Source organism: Neoarius graeffei, chromosome 8, assembly GCF_027579695.1.
Source record: "Neoarius graeffei isolate fNeoGra1 chromosome 8, fNeoGra1.pri, whole genome shotgun sequence".
In the NCBI taxonomy this organism is placed as follows: domain Eukaryota; kingdom Metazoa; phylum Chordata; class Actinopteri; order Siluriformes; family Ariidae; genus Neoarius; species Neoarius graeffei.
Window position 1 is genome coordinate 24,824,530 of NC_083576.1, and position 7,341 is coordinate 24,831,870.

General features: G+C 38.1%; 1 protein-coding gene across 2 annotated transcripts in view; it reads right to left on the minus strand.

Annotated features, from left to right (window-relative positions):
* The window catches only part of nlgn3a (neuroligin 3a), a 424,008-nt gene extending 417,443 nt beyond the window's left edge, over positions 1-6,565 (minus strand). For both annotated transcript variants that reach the window (XM_060927489.1, XM_060927490.1), the window contains exon 1: positions 6,394-6,565. The gene's annotated coding sequence lies outside the window, so the exon portion shown is untranslated. The remainder of the gene's footprint in view (positions 1-6,393) is intronic.
* Positions 6,566-7,341: the final 776 nt, after the last annotated feature.

Genomic DNA, 7,341 nt, shown 5'->3' on the forward strand with positions numbered 1-7,341 from the left:
GCGCGCACGAGTTATAACCCGTGCACACGCTTTGCATTAAGGCGTGCGCTCGGGTAATTAAAAGTGAGGGGACGAGTTACTACGGCTCCGTATAACACGTCTTGTCACAGCCACTGCAAAGTCGGGCTGGAGCCACCGATGGGAAAACAAAACCTAAGCCGAGCACCGTGGCTCTTCGTCCCGAGGCGCGGCAGCGCGAGCTGCCCGCGCTGGTTCTTTGGGGGGAGGGCAGAGGACTCTGGCTGTGCGGGGCGTGACATTACAGTCTAGCTGCTATCATTTTTCTAAGCAAAGTCTCTGTTCTGTTCCAAGTTCCTGGCAGTTTCAAAAGCTTATGAAAAACCTACATCATGTCACAGAGCGTTAATCTCGCGATAAAAAAATTATCGCCATTAAAATTGAGTCAAGTTAACGCGATAATAACGCAACATTTTTGACAGTACTAATATATATATAAAGTCTAGTCTTAGTCCCATTGACAGTCATTCTCTCAAGTCTTGTAAGGGCCAATGTTAAGCAGCAGTGTTTAGCTGGCATACTGCATGCTCCTCCTTGCTCCACCTGTCAACTGTGTGTGTGTGTGTGTGTGTGTGTGTGCATGCATGTGCACATCCCAGGGTGTAGGGTGTATTCACAATATTCATTGATTAATGTGAAAGTGGATTAATGTGAAAGTGGTTTTTACTTTGCAATTTGTAGAAAGCACTGGAAAGATTTCATTAGATGTTCATGTTTAGCAAATGCACAAAAGAGCTGCCACTGTTTTAACTTCAGTTACTCTGACAACTACATAGAAAAACAAGGTATCACACTGTACAATGCTTGTCACCTTTTACACACTGGAAAATGAATGTGGTGTACCATTCATTAATATGTAAAGTGCCATAACAGTCGTTGTTATAGCACTTGCACTGACAGCTTTCCACTACATTGATCTCTTGATTAGATTCTGATGAGTATTAAAGTTATGTTAAACCAGTTTCCTGCAGAGTTGGCCATTGATCACGTCAAGTCAGATATTTGTGTTATACCACAGAAGCAAACACACCTGTGTTTTCCAGCTGGCCCTGAGGTGTGAGAAAGTATACTGTATCGAATAAGTATCTGTCAAAAAGATCAATGAAGTTAAGCAGAAAGACTGAGTGATTTAATGTGATGTGATTTGAGTAAAATGATTTCATGTAACCCTGAAAGGCAGGGAAACTGTAATACCATGAAACCATCAGTTATGAGTTGTATAGTAATGTTTCCATAACTACCAATGTACTGCTTTTCCATTTCATTTTTTTTTTACTTGACCCTTTTTACAATATTAAACTTTTGCACCATGCATGACAACCATTCATGTTGGTCAGTTTAGTTAGTGTTAGCAGGGAAGATTTAATTTTATAAATATGAATATTTATTGCAATGAACTGGTGCCTTATAATGGACTGGCATTCTCAAATTGTACCCAGCATTCCTGGGATAGGCTCTGGACCTACACCAAGCCTAACCAGGATAAAACAAGCCACTGGTGAAGCTGAATGAATTAAAAATACTCTTAAAAATCTCATCATGTTTGGTCATTTTAGCTAACCGTCTAACACAATTGTGAAAATACAGGGTGTTTCAAAAAATTTGATATCATTTCACAATCTAATAACTTTGCCAATTCTCATTCAATTGACCTCAAATTTTAACAACCTGTGTGGAAACAGGTCAAAATTTTATGTTTAATGTTTTTGTTTTTATCTTTTTAGGTATAGAAATGCTATTCACTGGAAAAGAAAAGTTGTTTTGTGTGTTAGAGTACGCTCGAACACAGTCGAACAAGACTGTGCAGCGTGCATTTATGAGAGAATTCTCTAAAAATGCACCAACTGCAATGCAGATTTGGACATGGCACAAAAAGTTCAAAGAGGAAGGCTGTCTGTGTGTGTCTGTGTCTCAGGCAGCGCGTATTGAAAATTTGTGAAATCGTTCATGGAATCCACATACCTTTGAATTTCTCATTCAAATTTTGAGGAATAAATCTTATATTGTTCAACATTAAGCCTGTTCAGTTTCATTTGCCTAGACTATGTAGTATCTGGGATATTTGCATCTCAAATAATATCAAATTTTTTGAAACACCCTGTACATGCATATATTTTATCACTATTTTATTCTACTTGGAAGACTTCCAGATATGGAGTCAAACAACGCTTTTCCACAGACCAGCAGCTTGGGCACAAATGTGTACTCACAGATCGCATCTGTATCACAGTTGAGATTTGCTGGGAACAAATTAAAAAAGAAAAAGCTGTTTGAAATACAAATAAACGATTTTGAAATAAAACCATATAACCATAACCATACAGTGCATCATAGAGAGAAGTAAGCAGAAAACGCAGCGACCTCATACTAACAATACGTAAACAATACATAAACATAACAATACCTTAATGCTAAATGAAAAGGAGCAAAATTTCATATAATGGTTGCCCATGTTCCCAAACACAGCTATCTGTGCCAATACTTTGATCTTTACTGGAAATACAGAGCAAACATTAGCAGATGACAGTGAAAAAGAGAACACACAAGCAGTCATGCATTTTCTGGGGCTGAATCACAAATGTCTCTCTACATTAATCTTGTGGGCACTAGAAAGGGCGTTTTTCTCCATTATGCTATCCTACAGGCTATATGGTAAAAACAAAGTACCATTTGAGATTTGGCTTAACAACAAGATGGTGGATTTCACTTGTAATGGAATGAGCAAGCTATGATTAAAAAAAAGCTCTGATTTATTCATATTTGTTTTAATTAAATGTTTCCAAATTAATGTGAATAATTATTAGGGCTGGATATTGGCACAGATGCCCCAAATAGCTTTTGGATAGGAATCAAAATGAACAATTTGATTCAATCCAATGCAGTTCGATTCTGATTTGATATGGATTCAGTAGAAGCATTCACAGGTCATTAAACATTAATCCATAAATTTTACAGATCGACATTGAATCGGAAAAATTTTAAGAAACTTATTAAATCAATTAATTGATTAACTATGTTTTTGCACACCCCAATCAATATATTTATTTTTGAATTATGTAAATTGCTGGCCTCTTAAATTTGCTAAAAAAATTATATATAAAGACAGAAACTTTCATGCTTACAATATTTTAAAAGAGAGGCTGACCTGAATGCGCAGAGCAGTATCAGTGAGCGTGGTAATTAAAATTGAGCACAAGGTGCCATTAATTGCACACACAAAGGTATTTGTGAGCATGAAGCAAGTGTGCAGAGCAGTTTCAGTGCTGCACGCACTGAGCAGTAAGACACATGTGCTTTGGGGATACACTTTGGTGCCATTCACAGCACTGTGCACTCATTTTTAATGACCACGCTTGCTGATACTGCTCTGTGCACTCAAGTCAACCATTCTCACACTCACCGTTTCACTAAACAAAGTTTAAACACAGTTTTAAAATCTTAAACATAAAACTCAGCATAAGGAGTTTATCACCAGCATGGTAGCAACCAACATAATGTTCCAAGACTCCCCTGATTTTTTTAAATATTAAGTAGATTCCTCATTTCAGCATCAGTACTGATGAGTACCACAAAACATACTTGTAATCAAATACATTCAGAAACAATTAGAAATCAATGCCAACAACACTGTGTTAATGGAGATGCCTTCACTGCCAACAAGTCAAGTCCTTCTTGTTAATAATCTGTATCCTCTAATATCCTTAAACTATACTTCAAACAGGAAGGAAGTTATTGAAAAAAAAAACTATTGCAGACATTTGACCTTGCTGTGACCTTGACCCTGACTGGATTAATTCCAAACTCTAATCAGTTCCTCTCCTGGTTGCAATGATAATTCCATATTTAAATTATTTAAATGCTACAAACATTCATGCAATCTTTCTTGGGATATCCTTCTAACAAGAATCTAAGACGGATGCACAGAATGAAGAACGGATGCACAGACAACCTGAAAACAAAACGTCTCCAGTGCTTTTAAAGAAACTCTTACATTCTCATCTAAGGTCTTAAAGGCACACCCATTCAGAGCTGTTCTCTTTACCATACATGGACTCGAAGAGTTCTGCGTTCTGTAGTGTACAATCTGCAGTTCGGGATCACTCATTCAAAAAAACACACACACACAGAGTCACGCAGGGCCAGGCAGGACATACAGCAAGGCATGAATAATACACTAAAGTGGATCAGATATCCTAACCAAAAAGAACATGTTGGAATAAATATGATTAAATAAAACATGAATAAAATGTATTTCTTGAAATACAGGTGGGACCCTTTCCAAGTTACAATGCTGGGTTGCTATGGTGATGCCAACAATTTCTCAAATGTCTATCGACTCAAATGCACAGGAGTAGAAAGAAACAGAAGAGATAACACTGCCACCATCTTGTCCATTGACTGTATCTATGTTTTTAACTTAGATGTGTTTTTTTTTTTTGCTCCAGCTACCATCCACCACCCACACCCACCCACCCACACACACACAGAGAAACACAGATATCCAACGGTAATTTTCTATTCCTCCTACTATACTAACAGTATAAGAATTATACTGAAAGCTTACTTCCAGGCTTTCTAATTCAGGCTTTATAAGCTGTTTAGTCAAAGATGTTTTATGGATTTTTGTAAGTTCAGTATGAAAATTGTGAGGGCATGTCGTGCCATTAGCCAACACCCATTTGTTGTAATAATAGAGTCAGGGGCGATAATGGGCAGCAAGAATTAGGTTTCTCTGCAATTAACATGTGTTTACAAATGGATCTTAAAGGTTTCTTGATGAGACTGAGCTGCATGCAACTGAGCAACCATTTAGCTTCCTTAATGATTCTGCACATCCACAGTTTGGTGATATGAAGGCACCAAAACCAATGATGACAGCAAAAATATCAATAAACAATATGTGATGAGAATGACTTGAGATAATAAAGCTTCTGCTCCACAACCACATGACCAGTTTTAATGTCACACAAAGAAGCAAGATCATAAATTTTAGATATGCTAGGTATTCGAGCCAGACCACAATTTTGCTCTGTACCATCATCTAGCAGATCTGAACCTTGGTTTAGTAAAAAATGGTTTTTTTTTTTTTTTTTAAACATTAGACTTTATATGTTTGGATAAACAAGAGCAATCAAAAAGACATTTAAAAAACTTTAGAGACAGTATGTTCAGGTTAATTTTGGCCTGAGAATAACAAAGTGAAATAAAGGTGTTTGAAATGTCTGGTAATGAAATATGTATTTAATCCTGCCCATATGATCCTGATCTCTTAATTACTTTTAAATTTGTTTGCACACTAGGCGTATACATTATATACAAACTGTGAATGTGAATCAGGTCTCAGTGATGACAGAATGGATTTAGATCAACTGGAGACTCAAAAAAGGCTAAGGCTGTGAGGCCCGAATACAAATAGAGACATACACTGAGAGGGGAAATTGAAAAGCAAGACCGTGCATAATCCTTCACAAGACACCAAATGCCCAAGCATAAATGCATACTCATTTTAAAAGTGTAATGTAGGTGGTGTGAAAAAGCATCTTTAGGAAGCAACTTGATTAATGCAAATAGAATAATGTGTCCAAGATCTATAAAGCTATTAGATAGTATGAAACTGCATGGATGTCCATGATTGCATTATGTGGTGATTGTGTTATTCGGTTAGCGAGTGATGTACTGAGGGCTTAGATGGATATGCAGTGGCACTAGGAATCCCTTTAATGTTTCAGCTTCACAAGCAACAATTGCTTATTCACTATATCGCCATGACAACTCAGAGGCACCCATTATTCCTCTCGACTCTGCCCTCATTTTGCAATCCTGTTCTTCCTGCTAAAATCATCTCTGATAATGAAGGCAAACTCTATGCAATGAAAACATCCATAACATATAAACTAATTATTAGCCAGTGACTTTCAGAGGTGCTCTGTTCACACCAGCTTCTCTTGACTGACCTTGTGGAACTGCAATACAGAATCATAACATGTGCCAAGCTTTCTCTATTTTACTGGTATAGTCTCAGTGTGCAAATCAATTGTTCGAGTTAGTGGGCACACTGCACGTCCGTTCTCTAGGTGCAACACCAGAATGCATGATCGGAATAATTTCTTCTTAATTGCAGAAAACAAAGCCGTCACAAAAGCCCCCTGCAAGATAGACTTCAGCCTAGCCTTTGCATATTTCTGTGTACATCTGTGACCTGTAGAGGTCTAGTTACAGATCCATGCATCACAAATAGATAGATAGATAGATAGATAGATAGATAGATAGATAGATAGATAGATAGATAGATAGATAGATAGATAGATAGATAGCAATAATGCCATCTAAAATAAGCTAAATAGATATAATACATGCTTAAAAATGAATATGTACCTCTTCAGGACGTTCTGGTGATGCATGAGAGCACAAGCGTTGTTGTTGTTGTTGCTGTTGTTGTGTATAGATATGAAACCAAATAAAGCTCATGATCATATGCATAAGATCACTGTAGATGGACATATAAGCAACATGTAAACAACTGTTGCCCAGTGTGGTTGGAGGCTACAGGGTTAGTGATGTCTGTAAAGATGGAGCTTGTGTTAGTTCTGTTCAACACAGAGAGGGAGACGCAGTGGGCGCATCCTAACGTTTCGCCTTGCAACTTTGAGGGACTCAATCCGGTAATAAATCCATGTTATCCACATCACATTCGACATACACTGAACGCACCAGTGAACGAGCTGTCTTCATCCTATACGTTCAAATCCCCGTGCGTGATATGAATAACGTGTGACTTGCATCACTTACCGAAAAGTCGACCGTTATTTTCTACTTCTTGTTAAAAACAAAACGAAACACTTAATGAAACACTAGCTGAACTTGGATTCATGCTTTCCAAATGATACAAAACAAACGACGACTCACCTGCTTTGGTGGACTATTATGAAAGCCTCCATTCCTGATATTTTCTCCCCCCCCCCAAAAAAAAAAAAAAAAAAAAACCCGGCTCTATTGCACTACTAAAACGTAATCCTGCGTTGCAGTTCTTTAAGATTTCCCCCTTACGACACTTCGCGCAAAATCATATGGTCGTTTTTCCGAAGGAAGGAAACATCCTTCATTTATCATCCGGGAGAATGTTCATGGATTTTTTTTCCTCTCCGTATTTTTCCTTGCCCGTGTTCTTGAAGTCTCTCTCTCTCTCTCTCTCTCTCTCCCCGCGCGGTCTTCACGGGAGCGCGCCGCACGGACACACGCCACGCTCTTTGCTTTTTCGGGAACGCCAACGCAGGAGCGAGTTACCAAGGAAACCATGTGCGCGTGCCCGTCATATTCATGCAA